The sequence below is a fragment of the Schistocerca nitens genome, chromosome 9, assembly GCF_023898315.1.
Source record: "Schistocerca nitens isolate TAMUIC-IGC-003100 chromosome 9, iqSchNite1.1, whole genome shotgun sequence".
NCBI lineage: Eukaryota > Metazoa > Arthropoda > Insecta > Orthoptera > Acrididae > Schistocerca > Schistocerca nitens.
In genome coordinates, this window is record NC_064622.1 from 447,730,624 (window position 1) to 447,752,044 (window position 21,421).

At 41.7% G+C, this 21,421-nt stretch overlaps 1 protein-coding gene across 1 annotated transcript in view; it reads left to right on the plus strand.

Annotated features, from left to right (window-relative positions):
* The first annotated feature begins 12,890 nt into the window (after positions 1-12,890).
* The window catches only part of LOC126203599 (transport and Golgi organization 2 homolog), a 92,489-nt gene continuing 83,958 nt past the window's right edge, over positions 12,891-21,421 (plus strand). Inside the window, exon 1 of the mRNA XM_049937963.1 lies at positions 12,891-12,974. The gene's annotated coding sequence lies outside the window, so the exon portion shown is untranslated. The remainder of the gene's footprint in view (positions 12,975-21,421) is intronic.

Below are 21,421 nucleotides of genomic sequence, written 5' to 3' on the forward strand. Positions count from 1 at the left end.
TTCAATGGCTACAAACAGATAAAGGCATGAATGTACATACTGGCAACATATCGGCTGCATTCTACTTTTATTGTGAACTATGAATGAACTGCAAAGTTTTTCGTTTTCTCCTTATATTAAGCCACAAGTGTGAAAGAGCAAAAAAAAAAAAAAAAAAAAAAACGAGCAACTGAGTACCAAACTGCTACTGTGGTGGCCTTACATAGCCCAAAGATGGCTTCAGATTGGTCGGTAATTACGCCATGCCGTCACAGATGGTGTCTGGGTCTGCGATGATGGTTTCTCCGATCCTACTGTAGAGTAAAAATTGCGACGAAGATCTCTGGCTCTTCTCTGGACCGAGAGCTCGATTCCATGCACCACTAAAGTTATATCCGCTGTCAGAGTTGAACGTTTTCTCACACACCATTATTTCTACAGCCCCTTTTAATTACAGAGTCCCATCATGTAGGAGGCTGGGACAAAACTTTTGTTTCATCAAACAGTAACTTAAGTTTGTTTTTGAGCCTGTGCTCAGCAACAACAGATTTCTCCAGTTCTCGATTTTTAATATGGCGTTCATGTCCTGACCAATGTAATTGCATCTGACTGTTCCTACCGCTACGCAGAGCATCAGTGTCATATTAAAAATCAAGAATTAGATAAATCTGTAGTTGCTGTGCACAGCCTCACTGACATAAAATATTGTTAGACGAAACAAAAGTTTTGTCCCATGCTCGTGCTAATTGGGACCGACATGGCAAGCAGTCCTAGAATCTTTTATACAACAGTGCCATAGTGAAAGACAGCTCTCATGCATGTCACAAGTTTACTTTGACTCCTCCCGATTTTAATCTGTTGAAGCTAACGCAGCATTGTTCTGCAGTGATACCATACTTCGTAAAATACTTCCAGACTAGGGACGGTGCCATTCTGGAATACAATTGATGTCCAGCGACGACGGTGAGAAACTGTCATTTAGATAAGACGGGGAGAGTGTTGTATACTGCATGTACACATGTAACATCTAACAGGCCATGCCACATGGTAAGAAGTACATTATTGGCCCAGTAATGCTATACAAACTCTTGTGCATGTGTCTGCTGTTCGTTTCTGTCACTATTGTTATTAAAATGGCCACTGGTTGCTTTTCCCATTTCCTATCATAAAGCAACAAAAATTTTCCGACGAAAATTATTCGTTCTTTAAAAAAGGTTTCTCACCCAGTTATTAGAAAAAGAAAAAACATCTTTTATAACTGAAACCAACAAAAAAAAACGGTTATTCAGAACTAAAATATCTGTATCAGTTTTAACTGGTTGGTTTTTCCCATGCCTATCTCATTGATGTTCTAACCGACACTTTCATTGAATTAAAGAATTCACTGCAATCATGGCTTTCCACATCTTCGTTGAAGTCCTGCTCTTGTCAGGACAAAGACTGCTAATATGCTTTATTAAACTCAGCACTTTCTGGGATCACATGGCAGTGATGATTTTAGTCGACTTTCCAATTTTTTCTGCACATGGCGCCAAACACTGATAGTTCCCCATGCACTCCTGGTCTATGGAATTGTTAGTCTCAAAATTACACATGCTTGTGTAGGCTGTGAATAAGGAATATGTAATGTATTATTTCCTTTTGAAGATTATTGTGTAACTGCAGTCATCTTTTAACAAAGGTAAGCAAAGCACAAAACATATAATATTGAAAATATTGTTGTAGTATTTGCAGTCGTACTACAGTTGTATGTATTACTGACGGTGTTGAATATTTGCGAAAAAAGTACGCTGGTACAGAGTTTCTGTGGAATATAACTTTCTGTGCATACACCTACACAATGAGATCAAAAGTATCCAGATACTCCCAAAAGCATACGTTTTTCATATGAAGTGCATTGTGCTGCCATCTACTGCCAGGTACTCCAGATCAGTGGTCTCAGTAGTCATTAGAGATCGTGAGAGAGCATAATGGGGCACTCCGCGGAACCCATGGGCTTCCAACATGGTCAGGTGATTGGGTGTCACTTGTGTCATACGTCTGTACGCGAGATTTCCACACTCATAAACATCCCTAAGTCCACTGTTTCTGATGTGATAGTGAAGAGGAAATGTGAAGGGACACGTACAGCACAAAAGTGTACAGGCCGACCTTATCTGTTGTCTGACACAGACCACCGGCAGCTGAAAAGGATCATAATGTGTAATAGGCAGACATCTATCCAGACCATCACACAGGAATTCCTAACTGCATCAAGATCCACTGCAAGAATATGACAATTAGGCGGGAGGTGAGAAAACTTGGATATCATGGTCGAGCAGCTGCTCATAAGCCACATATCATGCCGGTAAATGCCAAACGACAGCTCACTTGGTGTAAGGAGCATAAACATTGGATGACTGAACAGTGGAAAAACGTTGTGTGGAGTGACAAATCACGGTACACAATGTGGCGATTCTATGGCAGGGTGTGGGTATGGCGAATTCCGGTGAACGTCATCTACCAGCGTGTGTAGTGCCAACAGTAACATTCGAAGGTGGTGGTGTAATTGTGTGGTCATGTTTTTCATGGAGGGGCTTGCAGACCTTTTGTTTTGCGTGGCTCTATCACAGCAGAGGCCTACATTAATGTTTTAAGCACCTGTTTCCTTTCCACCGTTGAAGAGCAATTCAGGGATGGCGATTGCATCTTTCAACACAATCGAGCACCTGTTCATAATGCACGGCCTGTCACAGAGTGGTTACATGACAATAACATCCCTGTAATGGATTGGCCTGCACAGAGTCCTGACCTAAATCCTATAGAACACCTTTGGGATGTTTTGCAACCCCGAATTCGTGCCAGGCCCCACCGAACGGCATTGATACCTCTCCTCAGTGCAGCACTCAGTGAAGAATGGGCTGCCATTCCCCAAGAAACTTTCCAGCACCTAATTGCAAGTATGGATGCAAGAGTGGAAGCTGTCATCAAGGCTGAGGGTGTGCCAACACCATATTGAATTCCAACATTACCGATGGAGGGCGCCACAAACGTTTAAGCCATTTTCAGCCAGGTATCCAGATACTTTTGATCACATAGTGTACATCTACATCTATACTTTGCAAACCACTGTGAGATGCGTGGCAGAGGGTATGTCCCATTGTACCAGCTATTAGTGTTTCTTCCCATTCCATTCATGTATGGAGTGTGGGAAGTATGATTGTTTGGATCCAATTGTATGTGCAGTAATTGTTCCAATCTTATCCTCACAGTCCCTATATGAGCGATATATAAGGAGTTGTAATGTATTCCTAAAGTCATCATTTAAAGACTGTTCTTGAACTTTGTTCATAAACTTTCTTGGGATAGTTTGCATCTGTCTGCAAGACTCTTCCAGTTCATTTCCTTCAGTATTTTTGTGACACTTTCCCACACATCAAACAAACATGCGACAATTCACACTGCCCTTCTCTGTATACATTCAATATCCTCGGTTAGTCCTATCTGGTACAGGTCTGACACACTTGAGTGATTCTAGGATGGGCCGCACAAGTGATTTGTGAGCAATCTCTTTAGTAGACTGATTGCACTTCTCCAGTATCCTACGAATAAACTGAAGTCTACCATGTGCTTTACTCACGACTGAACCTAATGTGTCATTCCATTTTATATCTCTACAAAATGTCACACCCAGGTGTTTGTATGCGTTGGCCGAATACAACACAGACTCATAGATATTATAGTCATAGGATACTACGTTTTTTTCGTTTTGTGACGTGCACAATTTACATTTCTGAACATTTAAAGCAAGTTGCCAGTCTCTGCACCACATTAAAATCTTATCAAGATCTTACTGAATATTTACGCAGCTTCTTTCAGACAGTACATCATCATAGATAATTGCAGGGTAGGGGTAGAGGGCTGTAAAATGCTGATGGGAGCTTGCAGTGATGAAGTGGCGAGTTGGGCAAACTGGGTACATTGTTGGAATGGAGGGCTTTGTAGTGCTGGAACAGGAAAGGGCAAGATGGGTAAGGACAATGACTAATGTAGGTTGAGGCCAGAAGGGTTACACAGGAGTAGGATATATTGCAGGGAGAGAAAAGCTGCTGTTAGTTGGAAGGATCAAGATGGCAGTGGCTGTGAAGCAGTCATTGAAAAGAAGGATGTCATGTCGAGCAGCATGCTCAGCAACAGGGTTGTACCATTATTTCTTGGCCACAGTTTGTCAGTGGCCATTCATGCAGACAGACAGCTTGTTGGTTGTCATTCCCCTGTAGAATGCAGCACAGAGGTTGTAGCTTAGCTGGTAGATCACATGACTGGTTTCAAAGGTAACCTGCCTTTGATGAGATTTTCTTAATTGTGCATGTGCGTACTCTCCCTGCAATGTATCCTACATTACCATAACCCTCCTGGCCTAAACCTCCGTTTGTCGTTTTCCTTATCCATCTGGCCCTTCCCTTTTCCCATTGCAGCACTACACAGCTCTCTATTCCATCAATATACCCAATCTTTTTACTTCTCTCTTTTTTCCACTAACCCCCTCCCCTCTCTCTCCCTTCTCTCCATCTAACATCCCGACTGCAACTAGGTGCCCCACTCTCCACATCGTCCCTACACGCCCCCAGCAGCACTTTACTTCCCCTACCCTTACCCAGCCATCCTTTCTCCTCCATGCCCCAGGCCCCACCCGGTTGCATCACCCATAATGTCCTGCTGCTCACAGTATGGCTCCAGCTGCCAGAGAATGTGGTCATGTGTGTCTTATATACATTTGTGTGAGTGTGTGCATGTGTGTATGTTGTCTGTTTTTGACAAAGGGCTTGTTGGCCAAAAGCTAACTTTTCAACAGGCTTTTTGTTGTGCCACTTTGCGATTCAGCATCTCCGCCTCGTATGATGTGTCATCAGATGTCATTGGATTTGAGTCAGATTTCATTGAGTTGAAGGAATATGTGTGTGTGTCTAACTTATGAGGAAGAAAAGACTTCTTTCTTTTATGGCACTCCTCATCTCTTGAAGAGTGTTGGAAATAACATATTCTAGTACAATGTGTTGCGTGAAATGGAAGGTGGCAGCTTAGGTACAGCTTCCTGGAAAGACATAGTGTTGCTGAATGATAGGGATAATGAATGCAGTTTCAGATTAGTACTAAAGTTGACTAAGAGAGCTGTTGAGTTGCTGCCATTCTCAAAAATGAAAGTTAGCACTGCTGCATGTCTACATCTACATCTACATTTATACTTTGCAAACCACCATGAAGTGCATGGCAGAGGGTATGTCCCATTGTACCAGTTATTAGGGTTTCTTCCTGTTCCATTCACATATTGTGTGTGAGAAGAATGACTGTACATCTTTAGAGTAATCATTGAAAGAAGGCTCTTGAAACTTTGTTAATAGACTTTCTTGGGACAGTTTACGTCTGTCTTCAAGAGTCTGCCATTTCAGTTCCTTCAATATCTCTGTGACAACTTCCATGGATTAAACAAACCTGTGACCTCTCGTGCTGCCCTTCTCTGTATATGTTCAATATGCTTGGTAGTCCTATCTGGTGTGAGTCACACACACTTGAGCAATATTCTAGAACTGGCCGCACAAGTGATTTGTAAGCAATTGATTGCACTTCCCCAATATTCTATCAATAAAACAAAGTCTACCATCTGCTTTACCCACAACTAAATCTATGTGATCATTCCATTTCATATCCCTAAAAATTGTCACATCCAGATATTTGTATAAGCTGATCAATTCCAACACTGACTTATTGATATTACAGTCATACAACGCTGTTCTTTTTCATTTTGTGAAGTGCAAAATTTTACATTTCTGAAGATTTAAAGTGAGTTGCTAATCTCTGCACCACTTTGAAATCTTATCAAAATCTGACTGAATATTTATACAGTTTCTTTCAGATCTTACTTCATTACAGATAACTGTATGATCTGCAGAAAGCCTCATTTTACTATTGATATTGCCTTCAACATCATTAATATACAACATGAACAGAAAGGATCTCAACACACTTTCATAGGCACAATTTAAGTAACTTCCACATCTGACAATGACTCTCCATCCAAGATAACGCGTTGTGTCTTCCCTACTAAAAAGTCCTCAACCCAGTAACAAATTTCACTTGATACCCCATATGATTGTAATTTTGACAGTGAGTGTAGAAGTGGTACTATGTGTAACACTTTGTGGAAATCGATAAATACAGCATCTACCTGACTGCCTCGTTCCAAAGTTTTCAGTATGTCATGTGAGAAAAGCGAGAGTTGGTTTCACATGATCGATATTTTCGAAATGCATGCCAGTTGGCTTTCAGGAGGTGATTCTGTTCAAGGTACTTGATTATGTTTGAGCTCAGAATATGTTCTAAGATTCTACAACAAATCAATGTCAAGGATATTGGACAGAAGTTTTGTGGATCACTTCCACTATCCTTCTTGTAAGAAGGTGTTACATGTGCATTTTTCCATGAACTGGGCTCGGTTTTCTGTTTGAGTGATCTATTATAGATTATAGTTAGAAGAGGGGCTAACTCAGCCGCAAATTCAGTGTATAATCAGACAGGGATTCCATCAGGCGCTTGAGCTTTGTTCAATTTTAGAGATTTAAGCTGTTTCTCAGCACCACTGACACTGACATTTATTTCATTCATCTTTTCAGTGGTGCAAGGTTAAATTGGGGCAATTCTCCTGAGTTTTCCTTTGTGAAGGAACATTTGAAAACGGAGTTAAGCATTTCAGCTTTTGCATTGCTATCCTCATTTTCGGGTTCCTGACTCATCACTACATACAGGACACTAATTTTGGTGCCACTAACAGCCTTTGCAAACGACCAGAATTTCTAGGGATGTTGTGAAATATAATTTGACTGTATTATGCTATGGTTGTCATTGAAGGAATCATGCAGTGTTCTATTGACAGCCAAACACGTTTCATTCAGCGTCTCTCTATCTACAGCCCAACACTTTGTTTGCCACCTGTTATGCAGTAATCTCTGTTTCCTTAGAAATTTCCTTATAGTGACTGTATACCATGGAAGTTCCCTCCCTTATGAACTATTCTACAAGGTATCCAGTGCATGTTCAGCTATTCTTTTAAACTTGAGTCTTAGTTCCTCTGCATGCTCCTGCAATGTGCTGAAAGTTTCAAGTGCCTCATTGAGGTATGACACAACTGCTTCGTAGTCACTGATACCAAGTGCGATGAGGTCTCCTCAAAGACGCCAGGTTTATTTGTAGCCATTAGATCCAATATATTTTCATAATTAGTGGAACTCTAACAATCCGTTCTAGGTACTTTTGAAGAAGGCATTTGGTGATGTTTCATAGGATGTCTTTTGATGCTTTTAAGGTGCCTCTTACGTAAGGAAGATATTTGTACCAGTTTTAATAAAGTATTGTCTCTTATTGATGTATTCACGATAGTTAGGAACTGCTGTAGTCCATAGCCGGACATGAATCGGAGAGCATTTCCCACGCTGGCTGGCTAGGTGACGAAGCGACCATATGTCGCGCGTAGTGGGGTGGGGCTCGGCGCTGGACCGTAGCAACAAGCGTTAGCCTGGGAAATATACATGATGGGAAGTACCACCATCTTGGCGCCAAAGTCACCGATTTTGTTTATTTATTTTTAATAATTAAAGTCATTTATGACAACATGAATACTAGGAGGAGCCTCTGGATGTTTAAAACTATGTATCTTAATTTTGCCTCGTTAAAATTCACACCCGTACATTAACAAATGCATATCTTAGTAAGTACGAACTTGATCGGAAATCCACGAACTATGACGAAACTAGTAAGACACAGATTGCGCGCAAAAGTCGGCAGTCGGCGTTAAGAGCTCTTCCTGTCTTGTTAGATGGTAGCCATGCTCTCGGTTACAAGTAGTTTGTGACATGAGTGTTTCATTACTGATCTAATAGGAATAAAAGTGATATTACGGCATCCTGTCAGATAATTAGCTTCCACCGACAGAGACATCCAATGCGCCAATGAGGAATCTGCAGGGGACGACAGTTACGAGAACTGCACCGCGCACAGGTAGGAGGAAATCCGACGACACGACCCACCAAGGCGGATCAAGGAAGGTCTGACTTACACTCGCAAATTCCGGGTGAAAATGCTGAACAGTCATACTGTACGTCACATATACCCCCCTCTACGGACTCGCCGCTAAGCTGAGTAACAACAATATCAGTTTAAAAGCGAGGGGATCTTGCATGCTTACTACTAAGAATACTGTTATTTTCACAATTAATTGTTGGATGATTAAAGTCTCCACCGATGATTACAGTATGACTGGGAAACTTTTATATTAAGTAAACTGAGGTTTTCTCTCTAAAGTTTTCAGTTACACCAGGAGATGAGTCTGGTGGGTGATGTGAGGATCCAATTAATTTATGCCCATCCCTGATACTGAGTCTTGCCCAAACAATCTCACATGCAGCTTCAATTTCTACCTTGGTGGATTTGAGCTTCTTGTGTACTGTGATAAATATACAATCTCCATTTCCTGCCCTTTCAATGCACACTCCAGTTTTCCCCAAAAATCTCACTACTATCAATTTCAACTTGCAAGCAGCTTTCTGTACCTAGTAATTTGTGAGCATCACTGCTATGACCCTTGAATGACCTCAGAGCCCAGACGACAGCCCTCATCTGTGCGACGATCTGCAGCTGATTACACCCTGTTCCCTCAATTGCTGCTGGAATAGCCTCTTCAACATGCTGAATGATGCTCCTAGACTTACACACTGACTGCACCTGGCGTCCTTTCCTTTCCCTTGCTGCCATTTCTTGAAGCAGTACCATCATTCACCATCTGAACTGTCGACAATCAATAGACCCCTACCCTATTGCGTTTGTCTCCTCTTGACAATGTATGGAACAGGTGATATGAATCCCACTGGGTCACTTTCAGTTTCAGTGAACGACAGCACCTCAGATTTATTGATCATGGGTATCAGTACAACACCCTGAGTCCTCCCTGATCCCTGTCCACCCTGCCTAGGATGCCTACATCTACCATTGACAATTCGCTTGCAGTCAAGTGGAAGAGTCATGATGGTTCCTGTGTTCTCTGCAGAGAACACTGGATCCACAGGAAAGGATAATACTTGAGGTACCTCTGGTACAAGTATCACAAGTACACGACTTTCAGGAGTTCTTCCAACACATTAATTCAGAGTAGCTTCCAATCGTTTGACAGTGGTCACAGCGATCTCAAGCCACTTAAAAATGTCAAATCAGCTCATCCTCTATTCGAGAACAGCGTTCACAGTGAAGCTGCTTTTGGTCTGGGGCACTGTATTGCAGGGTAGTGAAAAAATAACTGTAAGCTAAGCCCTCTGATTATCTTTTAAACAGGTTAAGCTAAAAAGATGCTAATTCCCTTTATGAAATGAAGCAAATACACACAATGAAATGTCTATTTAGGCCTCACAAAAACCTGTGGTAAAAATTACTAGTTTCCTAAAACTTTTTGGGATTAGTTGTTAGAAAACTCGAAAACAGAGCTAATTCACGATAAATGTAGATAATATATATGGATACTCTTTAACGGAAAACTAGATGTAACACAATATTTTATTTAAATATCTGCTACAGTACCTAAATCACGAAGGCTGATTTACTACAAATTACTAATAGATTATGCAAAGAACAATTGTAGCTACCAAAAATTCTCAAAAACAAACGTTTATTTGCGGTAATATTGAATGAAATTCAGGGGTAGTACATTCTTTGACAGCAACTATAAATCACAAACGCTGATTTATTATTTTTTATTTATTTGTTTTTGATTTAATTCTAAGTTCCACGGGTTCTTGATGTGATTGCATCTCTAGGATGCAGAATATGTCGAAAATTCTCAAAAAGAACCCATTTCTCGCCTAACAGTACCATAAAATTAGGGAACGATTGTTTCGAACGAGAACAGGCTTCTTGTTCTCAAAAATTTTAAATGAGCACAATTAAGTTTAAGCCTATAATTGATGATAACAGTACAAGTTTATTGTCGGACTTACGAATGTTGGTAATATTACAAAATATCACAATAGAAATGGGTTTTGATACAATCAATTAAAGATTATGCAGAAGCAACATGAACAGTAAAATATGTGAATCTAGAACTTCAGACACAATTACAAACACGTGGTCTCACCGAAAGGAAAATTCCGATCTCGGATTTTATATATAAATAAAGGTGCGTATTGCACGAATTTTTCACTTCACTGTTTCTTAGCACACTTCTAAAGTTAACTAGCGAATCAAATGCTAATTCTCAACAGGTATCTATGCCGTCTGATCATACTGAGAAACATGATCCAAGGTTAACCTACAAAACTGAATTTTGGGTACCAAAGTTTTGAAAGCATGATAGTAAATAGCGAAAGAGGCAAGATTGCATTTGGATTATTCTTTGGTAGTTCATTACGTAAGTCATGGAAAATGTTTGCAACTAGCAATGCAGCTTTTGTTACAGATATCACCTTATCTTTTGTTGCTTCAGAGAAGCAGTCAAACAGCATACATAACAGATGCAATGAAGGTTGTTGAAACACTGATACAAGGTTGCCCCTGTTGTATTGTTTGCTGATCCAGGTCTCATGCAAAACATGGTACCTCGCAACAGCACCACAAGTAAGTATCAGAAGCAGCAGCAAATGGAGATGTCAGTGTAGACACGTCCCCAAGCGTTTCTTCAAATCAGCGATCACTTGTAATCATCACTAACAGTGACAGTATCATCTTAGCACAGAACAGTTATTCTGAACTTGGTATCAAGTTACAGACAATTCCACTCTGATGTGAAATCATCATCCTGTGAGGAACAAAGCGCTGAATGTTATAAATGTCTGCGACAATATCAATAGATGTCGTCTGTGTGAACACTTCCATAGTTAAGTACTTACCATACTGAAGTTTTAATAAATTACTAATAATCTGTGTTTGAGTTGTAGTACCTGCTCGACCTCCACCTGAAGCACTCTATTTTCTATAATACATCACAGTTCCCGATTGCTTTTACACCAAACTTCTTTCGTATGTGAATAACAGGTTCCTCTTTAAATGTCATTCTGATGATATGAAATGCCCACCCATTGCCCATTCTGAAATATGCTAGCGGATTTTTCCCCTTCTGCTCATAGTGATCGTTGACATGTACTATCTACAATCAAATAAAGACAATGTTCCTTTAAACAAAGCCGATGTTACCATTTCCATGTTTCCCACTGATATTCACGTGCCAACTTGTAAATGTTTGTTTGACAACTGTCATCATTCGGCTCAAGCGTAATGTCAGCCGTTTTCCAGAAATTTTGCCGACTCACGAATATCCTTACTAAATGCAAAAATACTGCCATGAATGACTACTATAATTCACACAATCTGAAGCGTTCAAATCTGGGCCCACAACCTGCCTTGGTGAACTAGGAATACATTTTTAGCAAGAAAAGAACATAATACTTTTAAGAACAGTCCTCTTTGTTAGCGACATATATACTTACAAACAACACACAAAGAGATAACCAAAGCTTAAATCCATCAAAGACTGCCCATTTTAAATCGGAGAGGTTTTATAGAACATAAAATTAGATGCCACAATAGCAGGGTACAACAAGCAGAACAAAGTCCTATTTATTTCCTTTAGTAAGGATGGGATAAGGGGAATAGCTTTGGCAGTTACACCAGAGATACAGGATACACCTCAGTGCAGCAATGTGAGTGGATAGGAGATCACTGCATATCTAGTGCATCAAACGTGTTTGAGTCAGTTGTTTTGTTGGTCTAGTGTTTCTTGTTTTTGTGTTCACAGTAAATTCTAAAATGGTTGATGTGTCTGTGCCTTAACGAGTTCACTGCTGAATTTATTGAAATATATACATACTTATATACTGAGGAGTCACACACATATGTGGAAAGTTAAGACCAAGGATTCCAGTAATTAAGATGAGAAGACAGCTGTTGATAATTCTCTAACAGAAAAAAAGAAACAAAAGGAACAGACCTTACAGCAAATTGAAACTTGTTTATTTTTCTGTAAACAACTGCAGTGTTGTATAAGGTATCATCAGTGGATACATAATTTTACAAATGGTTTACATATATAACTCTCATTATACAGACTAGCTGTTACCTGCATTTGTGCTTGCATATTGGTAGTAAGTAAGCTACTGTACATGTAATATTAACAGCTGCCTTCACATGTCTCCCTGTTCATGTCAGCATAGCTCATAATGTGTGCCTCACTCTCCACTTCCCAAGATGTCTCAATGCATGATTCATTGCCACGGGTAGTGTCACTTCTGGGTAATTTCCAAGAATGTTTGCCTATCGAAGACGCAGCCTGCAAACGACATATATCGAACGTGCGATTCTAAATCGATCGCGCGACTGTGTGGTGGCGGGCGTTATGATAAATTAAATGTGGGATGCTAGGAAAACTCCTTCGATTTATGACAGTAGTCAGTGGGATGTCTGGTATTGGAAACGTTTCTTCGGCAGATTGCCTCATTTGGAAGAATCTAAGTCCATGCTTATGCAATGTAGAAAATTGTTTGAAGTTTGTCGCATATGTGACAATCTACCCATATTTTTGCGTGAAATTGGCAGAGTTTACCCAAGTTATGGCAGAAAGGGAATGACTCCCGTAGCATATACATCAAATGTACTTTCTCAAGGCGACAACTTTGACGATGAGTGAGGCAAGCCGATGTCTTTGTAATTACAACATATTTAAGTAACGCGCTCTATTTGTCATAGCTTTAATGACCTTAAGTGACCACTATAAACATGTTCATAACGCCTGCCACCACTGTTGCGTGATCGATTTAAAGTCGCACGTTCGATATATATCGTTTGCTGCCGACTGTTTCGATAGGCAACCATTCTTGGAAATTACCCACTGCTGTGCAGTGCCTACAGATGGTCATGGATAAGAGCGCACATCTACACATCATGCACAAATTGTGTTGAAGTATGGATTAAACACACTGAAGATGGTATAAGCATTGTATTCATTACTTTGAATCATATCATATAGCACACATCAACCAATGAAAGCCTTTAGACAAATATGATTAAGATGAAAAGTCAAAGTGATAATAGCTTCTTCAGAGAGTAAATATTTTTCTCCATATCACGTATTTTTCTTCAAAGTAAAATGTATCGCGTATTACAAACTTTCTAAAGCTGCCTTTGTTCTTCCATACCAAACTTCATCGAAAATTGTTCAGTTGGTTAATCGTGAAAACAGACAGGACAAATGTATCGATTTAAATGAAATAAAGCCCATATGGTATCCCAAGCTATGCTCAAGTTACATGTAAAAATCTAATGAAAATTCGTCTAGTAGTTTTGGAGATTAGCGTGTTTCTTTCAGGGAAGCAACAAGATACGCCAGTTGTAGATAAAACTTCAAATCACGATATCTTTTTATCTGTGACCCGACTTTGGTGAACTAAAGCCTATATTGTGCCCCAAGTTATGTTCAGATTACCTAAGAAAAATCCCAGTAAATCTCATCCAGGAGTTTTGGCAATGCAAGTTTATTTTTATTTATTTGTTTATTCATTCATCCATAGACAATAAATATTGTATGGATGCTGTCCAAGAGTACATATAAATTTATGGGAAACAAAATGTGCAAAAGGAACATACCAAATTTTACATTAAGTAGTACAAAGAATAATACATCCAAAAATGTACAAAGAATAATACTTGGTAATAAATAACACAGAAATATAACTTATTATACATGTATACTAACAGTATTGCAACTACATAGTCTGTTTGCCAAAAGGCTTTACTTTTGTCATCCCTAATTCACTACAATAATTCAGTAAAGATTTTACTGCAGTCAACAGCTGTCCATCAGATTTAAAAAATTAACAGAAACTTTAGGGGATGAAAGGCAGTGTTTTCTGTTTTGCCTTAATATAAACATTATCAGAATTATTTATTGGCCTAAACAGTCATTATAAAAATGACATGTAAAAACATTATTCAAGTAGAAATTATTTAAATTCTACTTTAAATCTGTTATCATCTTCTAACTTTCTGATGTTGGCTAGCAGTATGTTGTAGAGTTTTGTACCAATATGGCTCACATACCTATGTGTGTGTGTGTGTGTGTGTGTGTTCTTTTTGTTAACTGACTATGGAGTGCGGTGCTATTTCGAATATTGTAGTTATGCAAGTCGGCATTTGTCTGAAAATCTGAAAGGTGGGCCCTAACATATAAAACACGTTTGTATATATATAACGAAGGTATTGTTGGAACTTAAAGCTTGTTGAATACGGATTTACATTGTGTCTGTGGATGACTGTGTGTTATTATTCGGATAGCCCTCTTCTGTAATGGAAAAATTTGTCTTAGATGGCAAGTGATGGAACCTCAAAATATTATTCCATATGTTGCAAGAGGCTGAAAATAGCCAAAATTTGCAGTCCTGACACCCTCTGCAGTACAAACATTTGCAATAATTCTAAGAGCAATACAAGCTGATTTAAGTTTCTGCACAAGTCTCATTACATGATTATTAAAATTCAGATTTTCATCTACGTGAATCCCCAGCAATTTTATTGATGCCCATGTGTCTATGGCCTTGTCACCCAACAAGAGATCAAGATTTACATTTTGACATATTTTCCTAATCTACATATCATTTGTTTTATTTTCTTTTAATGTTAACCGGTTTCGATTGAACCAAGTGTGGAAATTCTTTATTACTTGATCAGTAGTTGTTTGCAGCATTTGCTTTGGTGCACCTATTATAACACTACTATCATCTGCGAACAGTATGACCTTTGATACTCCATCTGAGGTGTCAAGGTCATTTATGTAGACAAGGAACAATAAGGAACCTAGAATACTGCCTTGCAGCACTCCTTTTTCTACTTTTCTCCATCTGATACTAAATTTATTTTGTGGTTCTAGACTGTAGAGCTCACAGTGATCAAAAACAATTCAGTTTTATGAAGTTGCTAAGACAAAAAAGAAACAACAAAAAGATGTCTAAAAAAGAAACAAGTTTCACTGTATGGCTAGTGATGTATATCGGAAACTGTCACTAAGCATTGTTATGGAGCATTATTTGAGCTACAGTAAATATGAGGCACAAAGCCTCTTGTTCGCAAAGTCAGTTGTTCAACATCGTCTATAAACGTTGTTTGCCTCAAAACTATCGATTTTTTTTGTTCTGAAATTTAACACACTTTACTTTGTGCACTACAAGTTACAACCGATAATAAAATAATATCGAATATATAAAACACTCAAATCCATCATTAAAGTAATGATGATCAAGCCTAGAAAATATACCTCTTGTCTCCTATGGAGAATAGCGTGGGCCGAAAGAGGTCCCATTTCATTAATGCGTTTGGTTAATATGTCTCACTTTGAAAACTAGTCTCTTCTGAAAACTAGTGGCAATGGAGGCGACTATTACTGGTTTCTTTCAACAGAAAGAAGAGCATGAACCCGTTAAAAGGGGGAATAGCCTCCAAAACCAGCTGTGTGTTTGATCATCAGATCAAAACTAAAAGATTGAAACGTCTTAATAAGGGGCTACCATTATGATTGCAAAAGCGCACGGACATATAGGGAAACTAAAAAAGACACTGAGTTTATAGTAAAATTTCTGAACAATTACGCAGAACAGCATGCTGTTATATTGCTTGACAGAAGGAGCATAGTATTCCAAACACTTTTCAATCTACTACCTTACAGTTACACAAAAATTAAAATCTACGAAACTTACAAAGCGTCTGTTACAGATGACGTACTGCACAAATTTGTACATTCAAAGATATTTTCAAACATTTGGAGGGAACGTTACCCTGATGTAGTAGTTACGAAACCCAGAACAAATTTATGCGCTTTGAGCCAAAAAAATTTTACATCTGCTGCAGAAATTACTTTCGATTCGGAAGAGACACAGTTGCAAATGATTGAGAAAATGAAATGTCACCTACAATTTTTTTGTAAGGAGAAGAGGTAACATAACGATACCACACTAGAGAAAACTTTGCAAATGGTGACAAAGCTTCTTTGCAATACAGTTTCGATATGTCACATCAAGTGCACGTACCAAGCAATCCTTTGCAGCCAACTCTATTTTAAGTGCCGTTTAAACTTGGTATTTAGGGCGTTATGCGCGAAACCACAAATAATTATTTCTGAGAGTGCCAGGAGAACTAAAGTTACCGATCTTATTGTTAGCCTTTTTCAACATAATGTAGAAAACACAGTTTAGGAGAAGAAATAATTTTTCTCCATGCCGACAGCTGCATTAGACAGAAAAAAAAGCAACATCTTGATGAGGTGCTTGGCAAAACAGCAAAATCCTCGCATCATTAATTCCAGCAGCCACACAAAATTTGCTTGTGATTGGCCTTACAGACTTATTTTTTTTTAAAAAAAAAAGTTCAGAGTAAATTATGTCTCCTCTTTACCGGATTTGGTTGTTTGCACTGAATATTTACACCAACAACTGATGTTAATTCCTCTGTGGTGGTAAGAATTTAAAACAGGCGAAGTTCTTGTAAAAATACATGACAGGTTCAATTTTTTCACGAAAATTGTGCCACGAATATGTCCCTTCTATGTCTGTACGATCTGTTGTGGATTGGCAAGACAGCCAACCCACTATGAGAGGAAGCCGAAAGGCACGCGTTTTAGATCACGCAGGCTGACGTGAGGTCTGGAACAGGTCAAGGAAATGAGACTAGCAAAAAACGACGTAACTGTGGAATACTTAACTTTAATCCATAAATGGTGAACATCGCTCTTGACGGTACATGTTTTACAGCATCAATAGTAACTGGTAATGGCGCCTTGCTAGGTCGTAGCAAATGACGTAGCTGAAGGCTATGCTAACTATCGTCTCGGCAAATGAGAGCGTATTTTGTCAGTGAACCATCGCTAGCAAAGTCGGCTGTACAACTGGGGCGAGTGCTAGGAAGTCTCTCTAGACCTGTCGTGTGGTGGCGCTCGGTCTGCAATCACTGATAGTGGCGATACGCGCGTCCGACGTATACTAACGGACCGCGGCCGATTTAAAGGCTAACACCTAGCAAGTGTGGTGTCTGGCGGTGACATCAGATTCCTCCCCCGCAAATCGGCGGACGGTTGTGGCATAAGGCTTCCGCCCGCCGCGGGGAGGACCCCATGTTCACGTATGCGACGAGGTGGGGAGCCTAACAATAGGCGAGGCTGTGCCACCCGCACCCTGCCATTCGGACCGAGGGGAGCTAGGAAACGCCTGAAAACCAGGTCCAGGGTGCACGCCAACATGCAGTGTATGCGCCCGTAGAGAGAGAGGAGGGGCCGAAGGATCGACCTCCATCGGGCCGGGGCACCCGACGGGCGAAGACGACATACGGTTCGGAGCGGGCAAGAGTTCCATGGCGGAGGACAACTGGTCACGGGAAGCGATCGGTGGCGCGTGACCCTGGGAGGCGCCTGGCGGTTGCAGCGACGCGTCCACTGCGGGCGGCGCCGGCGGGAGAACAGGCGGCGGCGGCGGCGGCGCGTCGTCATGGGGCAAAATGGAAGGCATCGTCGGTAACACCTGGGGCTGAGGCGAGCCAGTAGATGGGTCCCCAGGGCGCTGACCGGACAGCACCGTCGCTGAAAGCATACGGGCAGCGGCAGATCCCATGCGACGACAGAGGCGCAGCTGATTGAGATGCCGACGCACCTCACCAGAGGCCCCCAAAACCAGATACATAGCGCGGCCGAGGCAGCGAAGAATGCGCCGTTCGAGCCAACGCCGTGAACCTCGATAGTTGCGGTAGTAGACAACGTCGCCTGGAGCAAAAGCAGGTGTCTGCCACTGCACAGGAACCTGATGCAGCGGATGTAGCAAAGACATCAAGGTTCGATGAGGGCGACCGTGGAGCAACTCAGCCGGCGAGCGACCATCTCGAGGCTGAGAGAGATACGAGGACAAAAAGAGCAATAACGCGTCCTCCCGAGAATGCGCCTCTTTCAACTTCAACATCTGTGACTTGAAAGTCCGGACCAATCGTTCAGCGGCACCGTTTGATTGTGGCGAAAACGACGCGGACGTCAGATGTTGAATACCATTGGCCTTGCAGAATGACTGAAATTCTGCAGACATGAATTGTGGACCATTGTCGGAAACAATAGTCTGCAGAAGACCTTCAATGCAAAAGATGGCAGATAACGCGTGGATGGTGGAAGATGACGTCGTGGAAGACATCCGGACAATAAAATGAAAATTACTGAATGAATCTACCACAACCAACCATCGAGCATTCCAGAATGGACCAGCAAAATCGATGTGTAAGCGTTGCCAAGGGGAAGTGGCTTTTGGCCATGCAAAGAATTTCCGCGGTGGTGCGGATTGTTGTTCGGCACACGCCATGCAAGAAGAGCACATATTCATAATCGCAGCATCGATTCCGAACCAAGTACAGTGCTGACGAGCAAGTTGTTTCGTTCTCACTATACCCCAATGACCTTGGTGGAGAAGCTGTAAGACAAAGGACTGTAACGAACGTGGGACCACGACCCTGGACTGATCATTATCAGAACGCAACAGCAAAACACCACGTCGTACAAAATGTCTCTCCTTGTGAGCAAAAAATCGGCGAACCAACGGATCCCCGATCCGTAACTTTGACAAGGACCATTGAGTAGCAACGAAACGCAGAATGGTAGCCAGGACAGGGTCAGCAGCTGTGGCTGTAGCTACACGGCGAAAATCAATCGGAAACGATTCGACCACGTCATCGGTTTCCGCATCAATGAACATGCAAGCAAGTTCGGAAGAATCGAATGCTCTATCCTCAGTAACAGGCAAACGGGACAACGCATTGGCGTTTCCGTGCTTAGCAGTGGACCGATACAAGATATCGTAGCGGTACTGTGAGAGGAAAATAGACCAGCGAATGAATTTCTGCACTGTACGTGGAGGTACAGGCTTAATCGGATGAAAAAGCGATGTCAAAGGTTTGTGGTCTGTGATGATGGTAAAGTGACGACCATACAGGAAATCATGAAACTTTGTAACACCAAATACGAGAGCCAATGCTTCTTTCTCGGTCTGTGAATAATGTCTTTGCGCAGATGAGAGCAATTTGGACGCAAAGGCAATAGGGCGATAGTGCGAACCATCTTTGTGCGCAAGCACAGCACCGATCCCGAAATCCGATGCATCCACCATCAACAAAAGGGGCTTGCAGGGATCAAATGGCGTAAGGCAAGTATTGGAAAGCAACGCCGATTTCAACTGGCGAAAGGCGCGTTCGCATTCCGTCGTCCAGACGAATGGAACACCTTTACGGCATAAGCAAAGAAGCGGAGCTGAAATGGAAGAGGCATGTGGCTCATATTTATGATAGTAATTGATTTTTCCCAGCACACTCTGTAGCTGCTTCAAATTCTGCGGCGAAGGCAAGTATTGTATGGCACGGAGGTGCTCTGGACTGGGATGTATGCCTCGGGCATTGAGTACATGTCCCAAGTAGGGCAAGTCCCGAGCAAAAAATACACATTTGCCCTTCCGCAAGCAAATACCATTTTGTCGCAAGACCTGAAATAATGTTCTGAGATTGGCTAAATGTTCTTCTTCCATCTGTCCGGAGATCACAATATCGTCCAGATAGTTTGCTGCAGTAGGGACCGACGCACAAACAGTTTGGAGATATTGCTGAAACAATGCAGGGGCGGATGCACACCCGAATGGCAGTCGTTTGAATCGGTACAAACCAAGATGCGCGTTAACCACCAAAACGCGCTGGGATTCTTCGTCCACCGGTATTTGCAAGTACGCATCTGCTAGGTCCAACTTCGAAAAATATTTACCCGGGCACAGTTTGTCTTCCGGGCGGAGTAAAGGAAAAGTTGCAGTCACTAGTTGGGGTTTCACTGTTGCCTTGAAGTTCACACAAAGTCTCAATTTTCCAGAAGGTTTTTGCAAAATTACTAAGGGTGATGCCCAGAGAGAAGCCTGCACACGTTCAATTACACCTTGTGATTCCAAATCGTGTAATGATTTTGCGACCTCATCACGCAATGCGTGTGGAACATTGCGCGCTCTGAAAAATTTCAGTTGCGCGGTTACTTTCAGTTCCAAATGTGCTTTATAGTTCTTAGCGCAACCGAGGCCCGGTGCAAAAATGTCTGCAAATTCTTCACAGAGACGAGAAACACTGTCTGAAGGTATCGAGCTGGAACGGTATCACTTTGCCGTTAATGTCCAAGTCTACAAAAAGTTTATTGTCCTGTTGACGACAAGAGCGACTGTCTCGTGCATCGTGAACGGTCACTGATACAAAATCACTTGCGACTTGACGGAATTTCCAGCGATGTCGACGCACACTATTTGTGGTACGAACACTGTCACCGTGAGAGAGAGTGGCACTGGGAGGAGTGGCATGAACTATATGAATTTCCATGGGCGAAGTTTCACGAGCCTGAGTATCCTTGGTTCGAATTCGGCGCAAAGCAAAGGGCCTGGAATGGTTTTGAGCTTCCGATCGGAGCTTTTTCTGGCAAACACTTTGAACATGTCTTTTTTTATTACAGAAAAAGCAAATAGCCTGGCGGGACGGGCTATTCTCACGCGAATGTCTAGTAGCACACCGCGGGCATGATTTCACTGCATTTGCTTGCTGGTGTGGTACACGTGGCTGAGAGCTGGGTGGCAGCTGCGCGGCCGGGCGCATGGGCTGTTTACTGCTCCGTGCAGCTCGCCCGGCGGGCCGGTTAACCTGACACACGGGTGGCGAAGTTTCAAATGATTCCTGAGCAAAGTCAAGTGTGTCCTGCCGATCCAATATGTCCATCACTTGTTGAAGGGAGGGATTGACTAGTTTCAAAATCTGTTCCCTTATACAAACATCAGAAATGTTCTGTGCAATTGCATCACGTACCATAGTATCTGAATAAGGGAATCCACATTCACTCTCAAGAGCACAATCCCTAGTAAGGCCTTGCAAGGTTGCAACCCACTCCCTATTAGTCTGACCTGCCGTACGTTTTGTATGAAAGAAGGTATACCTTTTTGCAACTACATTGACTGATTCTTTGAAATATGCATCTAATGCAGACAAAATTTCGTCGTAGGACAGAGTTGCTACGGTACGTGTGGACGCCGACGGACGAGAGGAGATAATGCTGCCGCTCATTACCTTGAATTCTGTAGGCGGCGAGATGGAATCCAAATTGGCGTGACCACTCCGTCCAGCTTTCCAGTGCCGCATCAAAAGGACGAAAAGGTGGTGCAACTGCGTGTTGTGGCTGCGTGAGCGGTGGAGCGGCGGCTGCCGCATCGTTTTGCATTGCACGTTGACCCTGGATGAGCTGTCCAAGGGCATCCAGTAAGGCCTGCGTCTGCTGATTCTGTAAGCGATAAAATTCAGACAGTACATCTGGAGATTGTGGCGAAGCCATTACACAAGTAAATCAGGGCAGTAT